We start from the raw sequence: 11,246 nt of genomic DNA, 5'->3' as shown, positions 1-11,246 counted from the left end.
TTCTTTCAAAACATTTTCAGCTTGTGTTTATCATCTTTTTACACATTTTTTCGCTCCCCAAGAAGTTGCTTTTTCAGAACCTTAAAATTCTTCACTTTAATGGCATTTTTTTAAAAACCCTTTTGCCAAAATGGGATCTTTGCTAGGATTAAGATTTGCAGGGAAAGGGGAAAATTGATGGTGGGTTATAGGAGTGATTTCTCCCTGCTCCTCTTCAATTGGTGCTTCATGGCGATAGGCCTCCAAAAACCCAGAACACCTCCTCCGAGACCAATAAACCCTTCTCCATGTCCCTTGCCATCTCTGTTGGAGGAATACTTGGTTGATCTGTGTTAATTTGAAATGTTTGTTATCAGCAACCTTACAGAAAGACAGGCGACAACGATGGCCACGGTGGTGGCCGGAGTTGACCGTGGTGACGATACGGTGGAGATCCGGCGGTTGGGGGTGGCTGAACAGCATCACCAACAAGACCAAGAAAAGGAAATAGAGAAGGGTAGGGGTAAGGGCATTAGAGTGAAAATGAAGTTTTAATTAAAATAAATATAAATTTAATATTACTTGTATAATAAGTTACAAGTGTGGTATCTTAATGGAATTCCATTTTTGTGGTTGTAAAGATGTCTTGCACCGGTGCATGACCTAATGCATATTGCACCTTAGACAACGCTATAATCTGACATGTTTGATTTTGAATAATAGGATCTTATTGAAAGTCTTCAAAGCCTTCCTAAACTAAAAGTGGTTTTTCCTATGGTAAAAAAAAAACTAGTTTGTTTGACCCGACTTATTTTTCACTTTTAAGTAAAATTGGGTCAAACACACTTGATAGCTCTGAAAAAATAAGTTAAAAAAAAATATAAAAAAGTGACTTTTAAGTAAAAAGTTAAATAAATGAGTTTTTTTTTAAATAAGTTGTTGAAACATCACTTCTACCCTCCACCACCACCACCACCACTTCTACCATCACCTCCACCACAACTGTCCACCACCACCACCACAACCACCCCCTCGATTGCCAATTGCAAATAGTGCTAGGGGTAACTTCAAGAAGAAACTCCAGAACAGCTGCAAATTTTCCAATTCAAGTTCTAATGTATTTGCAATATATCCCTTCTTTTTATATTAGAAAAAAGTTGGCTGCCGTTGCTATTCCATCACCATCTCGTCATGATTTGATTTTGTTTCCTCTTTTACCACGTGATTTCCATCTTTCTGCAAACCCACTGCCACGTGTCGTATTACCATTAGTCCAAGCTTTAATGTGAGTAATCCAGCGCATCGCGCTTAACAGCCTTATGGTGGACCTCTTGCGTGGTTGAGCCACGTGGCATGAAGAAAGCAACAGTCGTCTGATCTCCTGCGGGTGCATGGCAGCTGCGTGGATCCTCAGCGCAGGATCAGCTCCCGTTTTCCTGTTTTCCTGATTTTCTAAATTTCTTTTTATTCTAAAGATCCTAAATAAAAATAACAAAATATATCAAAATAAAATACTAGAAATATAATAATCAAAAAATAAACAACTTAAATCCTAACTAAATCTATAATTTAAACAATACAAATTAATGATAAGATTAAAACTTCTAAAATCTACAAAATCATAATAAAAACTCCTAATTAAAATCCTAAAATAATTTAAAATACGAAAATTACTTTAAAATACCATAAAAACTAATTAAAACTCAGAAAATAAATTAAAAATAAAATAAAAGACCCACAAAATACTCTTATATCCCCAGGTCAACAACCACCGTCACCACCACCACCACCACCCGCACGGTTACGACCATTCTTCGCCCTCCACCGCAACCACTTCATTGCAACCACTTCATTGCCACACCCTCTACTGCTACCGCCACCCTCCACCACTACCACCACCATCTCTACCATCACATGCACCACAACCGTTCACCACCGTCATTGCCACCGCCACGACTACCATCACCACCACTTCCATTGCCACCAACACCACCACTTTCATTGCCACCACCACCCTCCACCTTCCACCACCACCACCTCTACCATCACCACCACCACAACCGTTCATCGACACCATTGTTGCTACCGCCACGACCACAGTCACGTAACCACCACCACTGCCGCCTCCAGAACCACTACCACTGCCATTGTTTCCAACTCTTCCTTCATAGCCCCCACTAGCATCGCCTCCACGACTACCACCACTGTCACTACCCACACCACCGGTAACAACCACGCCATCGCGACCACTACCAATAGGTAATACTGACCTCCAGCACCATCAGTGCTACCTGACCCTCCACCGTCATATCCCTTCAACCATCCAGTGTTGTGAATAGCTTTTAAGTTATAAAAAATAAAAAACTGACAAACAACTTTTACATTTTTTTCTAAAAGATCTTATTTTTCACTTTTACTTAAAAGTAATTTTTAAGACAAAAAGAAGTCAGGCCAAACACTACCAGTTGTAAGATTTGTTCCAAATCAAATATGTGCATTGTACGCTCTATAGTTGTAATAAAGTTATTTTATCTAATGCTAAATAATATAAAAAAAAGGTACAAGGGTGCCATAACCCAATATAGAGTTACAACTTTTTGGTAGGTAAGCCAAAATATAGAGGTGCATATGGGTCGGGTCAACCGAATGAAATCGCTCAATCTAATGGTAAAAATGCGGGTTAGATTGAACAAACGGATCCATCAGATAGATTTTATACAATTCAATCATCTTTAAATCGTATATCGGATTCCATAATAACCCATCCAACCCAATCTGAAATCCAATAATAATAATAATAATAATAATAATAATATATAATTTTAATTTTTACCTAACCTACTAATAGGGTATTTTTTTTATAAGCAATTGATTAAATAGATAAAGTCTAAGTTAAAATAAGAACTACAACATTTGAAAAAGTATTATTGGAAATATAATCTAACAACCATATTTATGTGAAAATAGTTAATCAAACAATATATTAGATATTACATTGTTGTTTTTTGAATATAAGTATTACATTGTTATTGTATAATAAATATTTTTTTAAAAGGTAAATTTAATATATAAATAAAGATAGAGCGTTGAGAAATATTTCCTCTGAACATGGGTACAGTAATCACGTCAACAAAAGTTGACTACAAGCTCAGCTTCTATAGCAAAAATCTCCCAAAAACCTCTAAAAACCCCACAAGCACACAAGCATATGAGTATGCTTTAACACAAAAAACCCACTAAATAACAGAACCCAAGAATGCCATAGAACTGAGAACAAAATCTAAGAAACCAAAAGAGGCTGAGAAAACCAAAATAAAACAAGAAAAAGCAAAGACTATACGAGCAAAACACAGACACCAATCATTAGCACTGCCTCTTGTCCACTTCCAGACCCAGCATCCTTCAGGAAGAAACTCATTAACACCAACAGGAAGGAAAGAAAGCGAGTAGTTGGTATGCTAGGATTAAAGTTAAAATAAAATAAATAACAAAATAAGAGATCATATAACATGTTTCAATCGTACACAGGGTGATTTTTCAGAATGCACATTGGTCCCAAGATGGAATATGGGATGTTCATATTGTTTGTATACATGCGCTAGGTGAAGACGGTATTTCATGATCTGAGTTAAAGTGTAGCAGATTCTTCACGAGCCTTTGAGCACGTGCGAGTGAAACGCTGGTGGTGCAGAAGAGAGTTGTGGTTTGGGAGAAGCCACTGGCACGGGTCTTGAAGGTGAATGTTGATTGGGCGGCTAGGGGATCATTGTAAAAGGACAACAACAACGAGATCATTGTGTTGTTTTCAAGGGCCGTGGGTGGGATATATGCGCACGCATGAAGCAGAGGTGAAGGATATACTATACAGACAACGTTGGAATTTCGTAAGGAGTTTCATTTGAAGCATATTATTGTGGAAAGTGATTCGACTTTAGCGGTGGGCTAGGTGACTTCACAAAGTCATCGCCTGTTGTCACTATTGCGTGACTTTCAATTAATTGATTATTTGAGCATACAAGTGGAGTGTTTAACACTTGCGCTTATAACACTCATGAGGAGAGTGACTCCCGTCAAAACGCAAAAACCCTCTCTGCTAGGGTTCACCCATACTTGCTCTTCAGCGGCGGCGGCGCCTCCCCTCCTACACGGAGATGGCGCCTCCCCCACCTGGTTCTTGGCCCGCTTTCTCTCTTCTCATCGCAGTTTGCTGTTTCTCTGATTTCTATTTTCAGGCTTTGTTTTCTCTCCTATTTCAAGCTTTGTTTTCAAGCTTTGATTCCACGGCGTGTTCGCTCAACCTTCTGGTCGTTTCCTTCCTTACTCCTCTGTCACCGTTAGCGTTTTCCACGCTCTGCTTCGTGCGATTCGATTTGATGACCATCCGCCTTCTACCTGCTGCGTGGTGGGGTTTCATCTCCTTCTCATGCCTCTACCCCTCTTTATTGTTCCAGATCTGATTCCTATTGCGCCATATTTATAGGTTTCTTCGTTCCGGATTTGGTGCCTTCGGTGTACTGACTATTATTCCTTTATCCTCCGCCTTTCTGCAACTGTGGTGTCAGCGGCAGTTCTGGTGCTTTCTCTAGCTCTGTTCGCGAGGTGTTGCTGGTGGAGTGTTGGCCGAAGGCACGGCGTAGCCGGTGTGCTGTCGTGCGTCATTTTTGCCTGGTTCGGAATCTTCCAGCTGTTGATGGTTGTGGTGCTGCCGCAATGCAGATACCTAGCTCGTTAGCATTTCGATCGACCTGCTCTCTATGACACTTATCCATGGAGAGAGCTCTGGATGTGTTTTGTTCTTTGGGTTCTTTGTATGTTGCAGTAGCGGACTTGTGTTGCAATAGCGGACATGGAGTTGGTGGGGAGGCGTTGCCAAAAGTTGTCGATTGCTGTCCGTTTTGTGTTTTATATTTTCTTGTTTCGTTTTTTCCTGGTGTTACTTCCCTTAAGTTGTTCCCAGATCTATGGCTTTGGTATGATTTTGTTGGTAGGGTTTTAGTTTTGCTCGGTCGGTTTGGTTTCCATTCTGCTGGTGTCGAGCGGCCTAATAGGATCCCTTGTCGGTTGATCTTATAGCTATTTTTCGACTTTAATGGGAACCTTGCTAGCGGGTAAACACTAAGCACATTTGTGTGCGTGTGGTTTTATGGAGGTTTTTAGCGGGTTCTTGTTGTAGGCTGGCTAGGTGACTGTACCCATGTTGAGAGGGGTTGTTTCTCAACATATTATATATATATATATACTAGTTTTATATCCGTGCCTTGCACGGGGGAATTTATTCTGGGTTTTTTTTTAATTTGTTGATTTTTTTTAATATTTATTTATTAAATACAGTTATGTTCTTTGTTTTTTTTTAATGTTTTTTTAAAGAATTTTGGTTGTTATTTTGTTAGTTTAGTGTATAGTTTTATTGTACCAAAAAATGGGCAATTGTTCAGTGGTTGTTTCATAGCAATTTGTTTTTGGGTGAATATCACATATATAACGCTGCACGAAGATTTTCAAACAGTTAGCGATTTATTGAAAAATTGACAACTGTGGTAAATATATGAAATATTAAAAATTATCAAAATAATTCAAATTGACCACCGAGGTCAATATACCCAAAAAAGTAGAAATTGTCAATGCAGATAAAGAAATACAAAGCAAAGTTTAGCACAAAGGATATTTATGTGTAAGCAACATTAAGGGAATGATACTTCATTTTCTCCACCTTGATCTTCTTCATCATATGTGCACTTGTAAATTTGATTTGAATTTTGAAATTATTTGTGGGTCCATGCAAATTTTCAGGACATTAAATGTTGATTTGAACCACTTTTCGAATCTATCCTTCCCTTCGACCTTGAAAAGAAATTCCTTATGCACTAAATCAACAATTTCTTTTGGTGGGTGTTCCATGCAGTCGTTCTAGAATTTATTTAAAATAAAATAAAATAAAATAAAATAATATATTATGATTTAATTTTTCAATGTAAAAGTGCTCAATTTGAATTGTATATGCTTACCTTTTCCATTTCATCCAAAATATCGCTGCTTTTTTGTTGATTAGATAACAACCATTGCTATAAAAAATTGTCAAAGTTGTAGATCCAGTATTATCAGCAACATGCATCAACAGCTTGTACCTTAGGTAAACATCAATAATTAAACTAAATGTATTGTTTATTGAACAAAATAATTTATTTATTCAAAATGGAGTTTACCGTATGGTCGGAGTGATGTGCTTGTTACACTTTGGACAAAAATATAGTGCTCCATCAGAGTATGTTGTTGTGTGACATTTGCAATCATGATAATACCAAGCATCTGTGCTCACAATTTTCTCAATCGCAGCATACACAATGAATATTGTGTGTTGTAGTAATGAATACTTGATTTAAATGTACCTACCTAATGACATGTTTATTTAAATGTATATGTATTAGAGAAGTATTTGTTGCTATTATTTAGCTAAAATTTTATGTGTAAAAAACATTAAATATGTTTACTGATAAAAAAAAATTCATAAAAGTAATGGAATTTTTGTACTTAATGTTGTTATAATTTAATAAAAATACCAGGAGTTAAATATGCAATTAACTCAACCAATTATATTTTTTTAAAAAAAAGGTAATACATAAGTAAATGATTTTATAAAATTATTATTAATATATGTATATAAAAAGTAAAAACTGTGAAATAGCCGATCTTCATTATTTTTCCGTTAAATAAGAGAGGAATATATCATTTTTTAATTGATTAAAATTTAATGTATTTAAAAACCAGTAAATGTAAAAAAATACGGTTTTTTTTAAGAATGGCAAAAAAAATATGTTTTGTTCTCTACAAAAGGAAACATGCTCCGTTTTTTTTTTGAAATTTATATTTTATAAATACGACTAAAATTATTTACGGACTTAAGTGAGAAAAACATACCGATTTGCACGCAACCAAATTTTCAATGTCTGTGCGTGGAAATAGTTTTAGAAACTCATCTACTTCAGTAACTTTGAAGCTTTCAAGCAGGACATTCATAACTTGAGTAGGGACCGCGTCACACTCAAATAACCTGTAAATAAAGATTATTAGTTGGAATTGTCATTAAAAGTTATTGAAACGATTATTCAATATTTTGCACAGACAAACCTGTCTCAGTAGCACACCGCTTCATTAATGTTAGGATTGAACATGACTTTTGTGCATTTTAGCCCAATAGTTAATTGATATTCCCCTGCCATTTTTTTTATTGGTCAGATGTTATTTACATATTAAACTCGCTACTGTTTTATAGAGAAGATTATTTTAGAAATTAGATCAAAATCATAAAATGTATCTTGATGCCTTGTTACTGCTCCTAGTAATATGATAACAACACCATGTTTGCTATCTTCCCCCCTTAGAACTTTATCTAAATTGTTGACAAATTCGCCGTATAACAAACATTTAAACTTTTTCCTGCAAAAATAATAAATTAATCGCGCTTAATTTTTTTTATCAGTATGTAAAATTATTATTTTTTCTCGGTTTTTTATGATAAAAGCTAATAACTTACCCTTGAGATTCGATTTCAATTTCTTTGATATCAGTCGCCACTCCGTTCAACTCATATCCTTGATAGTTTCCGACGTGCGTAATTTCCCCCATGACATCTATTTTCATGTTAATGTAAATGCTTGAAAGTGATAACTTTCGTGAATTTATTTAAATCAAATGATTTACTTACCAACCAAGTATCTGTCATCGTTAAGAACATTATGCACGTTGTCAAATTTCAGCTCACGCAAAGGAACCATACTTTCATCATATTTAAATATCATTGTTCTATTCAGCAACAGTATCTTATATTGGTGTCTTGATGAACTTAAACCTTGGAAGTTATGCCATACGAAAAAATATTTAAAGTTGTATACTAATCCTTCATGGATTCTTTTTGCATGACGTTTTGAACTGCTTAGCCAACATTCTGCATGTATTATTTGACCTTACAAATGGTGAATGTTCATATCGATGTAAGTTTCTGAAGTAAATTAAACGATATTAGGACAATTAATTAAAAAATCAGTGTTTTTTGTTACTAACCTTGCGATCCATCAATAACAGATTATAGGTTGATGGTGGATTTCCTTCCCCTTCCGCTTCTGTATTCCACACCCAGATGACTCTGACAATAATTTTCCAGTTTTTTGTTGTAGGATTTATTTGGTCAAGATTACTTACGTCAGGATTCATGATGTAATTTCTTAGAAGAAGATGAAAAATTACTTGTGTTGTAATGGAGGAGATGAAAAATTACTTCTGATATGAGTAAGGAGATACATATATAGATGTTCGCTCAAATGATGCAATCCAATCAACTTATTTTTTGTGGTTTTTTCTTTTCTTTTTTTGAATGTTATCACACGAAATTTATTTTCAATTTTTTATTTTTATTTTTATTTTTTTAAAAGTATAAGGAGAAAATTAGGGGATTAAAATTAAATTTGAGTATTTACTTTTAAACAGTAAATAGTCGTACGTTTTGCATTTATTTTGGTACCTTTGATGAATGTAATGTTGGGTGAACATTAATTTTATTAATACTCCCACTATTCCTTATTAACTGTCCACTTTGAAGAAAAAAATTTGTTCCTATATATCTGTCCACTTAGAATTTCAAGAGAGCATTAAATGATGTTTTTCTAAGAAATGCCCTTGCAGGAACAATAAATGAGAAAAGATAATATACATTTTAAAGGGTGAAATAGGAAATCAAATAATAGTTTTATGAAAAGTAACAAAATTAATTGCACTCCTTAATATTTGTGTTTCTTATCTTCCTGGACAGTTAAATAGGAACGGAGGGAGTATTTGAAATAGTTGACTTAGAATTGATTGGTAATAAATTTATTTTAATTGACGTGACTTAAATGTATGTTGTAAAAGGAAAAAAAAAGTGATTATTTTTTTTAATAGTAATTACTATTAATTTTGTTAGGGCTGAGCACCGGGCGGGTTCGGGCCAGTCATCTCGGGTTTGGACGGGTTTGAATCATGCAGAGCCAAACCCATTTCCGACCGATTCAAGCCTTGGACAACTCGGGTTCGGGTTGGATCGTTGACGGGTTGAGCGGGTCGGATTTCACGGGTACTGGGCTACATCACACATCTGGCCCAAAAAATCTCCACATACCCTATTACCCTACCACTTCACGTCTTCATCTCTCTCAACCTTCTGCAACAACAGGCTTCTGCGAGCAGCCATGTGCAACCACCACCGGCATGGAAGCTTCAGTTTATCAGACCATCGCGGCGCAAGCACGACGTTCCCAACCGCATCTTGACAAGCCGTTGTCTACTAACAACGCATCGCTCCGCCCAAGGTTCTTGCATGTGACGTGAACAATGGTGGTTTTCAGTGGTTCTTGCCGGAAAGTAAAACTGCAGGGGGACGGGAAAGTGGAGATTAAGGAAGGGTGAGACCTAGACACTCCAGATCTAGTGAGAGAGGGAGAATGGCAGATGATGAAATTGTACTCTATATATGAGAAATTGAAAATTTTAGAAATTGTTGAAGAAGCCTTGATGAGTTGATGGGATGATTCAGATGTAGGCCATGGGTGAACGACATATGATGGCATGATGGGTTGAATAAGATATAGGCCTTTTTCTTTGGTCCAGTCGCTACTCCCTAGTCCCTAGGTTCATAAGGTATGCTATGTTACATCAATAGCCTGATCACTGAGAAGTAGCTGTGTTGCAGTGTAAAGAAAAAGTATGATTTTTTTAATATTATACAATGCACTTCGGTCGGTTTCGGTCACCGCTGGGTAATAATTTTTCAAACCGAAACCGACCGTAACAACCCCTTTAATCCGTTTTTCCTAACCCGTTGACCCGTTCACCCGGTAGAATCCGACCGCCAACACATTTTTTACTCCGGTTTGCTTGGTTTCGGATCGGGTCGGTCTTTTTGATCAGCCCTAAATTTTGTTACTTTTCATAAAAGTATTATTTATTTTCCTATTTCACCCTTTAAAATGGATATTATCGTTCCTCATTTATTGTTCCTGCAAGGGCATTTATAGGAAAAACATCATTTAATGCTCTCTTGAAACTCGAAGTGGACAGATATATAGAAACAATTTTTTCTGCAAAGTGGACAGTTAATAAGGAACGGAAGGAGTAATGTTTTAAAATGTATTTTTTTTGAAAATGTTTTAAAAGATATTAAATATAACCGGTAATGAAGTTTAATAATTCTGCACTAAACACTGTATGAATAGGTTCATTTACACATTAATGACGATCAATTTAAAACCCCTTGTTTGAAATAGCATTTAATGTATTTTCATATTGTTACTTTACGTGGTTTTTTTTTTGAAATGTACCTAACGTAATTAACACAGATAATTTGTTATAATTAAATTATGTAATTAAATCATTTTAATTAAGGAAATAAAATAAATTGTTTCATGAATTTTTAAACATCAGTCAACGTAATTAATGAAATATATTTTTAAGGATTAATTTGGAAAATAATTGAATGTAATTAATGCAGTTAAACTATTTTGTGATGTGAGAAAGTATGATTTTTAATAACATTATATGGCAATCAATTAGGAACGTATTTTTTGAAAAGGTGTTGAGAACAACATTTATTGTGTTTTAATAATTTTGCATTAAAACCGTGTAAATAGTTGTATTAAAATTCTTTTTTTTTAAAAAATATGGGTTAGTTGCAACCTAATAAAAACGCCATTTTTTTAGAAAATAAAAACTCCAACTTTTTTTAGAAAAGAAAAACAACAGTTTTTTTAAAATGTTATTTAATTTGTTTTGAATATTTATATGGTTAATATACGTAATTAATGTATTAAATTTGGAATAATTTGATTATATAGTAAAATTATATAATTTAACATTTAGTAATAAGTGAAATGTATTTTTAGAGAATGATGAGTATCGAAATGGGTATATGATTGTATCGATGTTTTGGAAGATAATAATTTATTAACGGACAAAGCATCATTTGTTACATGGAGACTAAATGAAGTAGTAAAACGTTCAAAGAAAATCAATAATAACAATAACAGAAAATAGAACGCCAAAGCTCATTTAATAAGGGCGTCAATGCTACAATCTCGAGTACATTTTGTTAATTTCTGTCTGTTTGTGATGGCTCATAAATATTGTTGTAATCCAGAATTTCTTTGACTGCATACTTGTGAAGTGAATTTCTTTGAGATGGAAGAGAGATACAGATTTGTGTGAACCGGAAAGGATATGGTGGTGAGAGAGGAGAATAAACG

The sequence above is a fragment of the Lotus japonicus genome, chromosome 1, assembly GCF_012489685.1.
Source record: "Lotus japonicus ecotype B-129 chromosome 1, LjGifu_v1.2".
Taxonomy (NCBI): Eukaryota; Viridiplantae; Streptophyta; class Magnoliopsida; order Fabales; family Fabaceae; genus Lotus; species Lotus japonicus.
The sequence above is the reverse complement of the archived record's forward strand: the minus strand, read 5'-3'. Positions refer to the sequence as shown.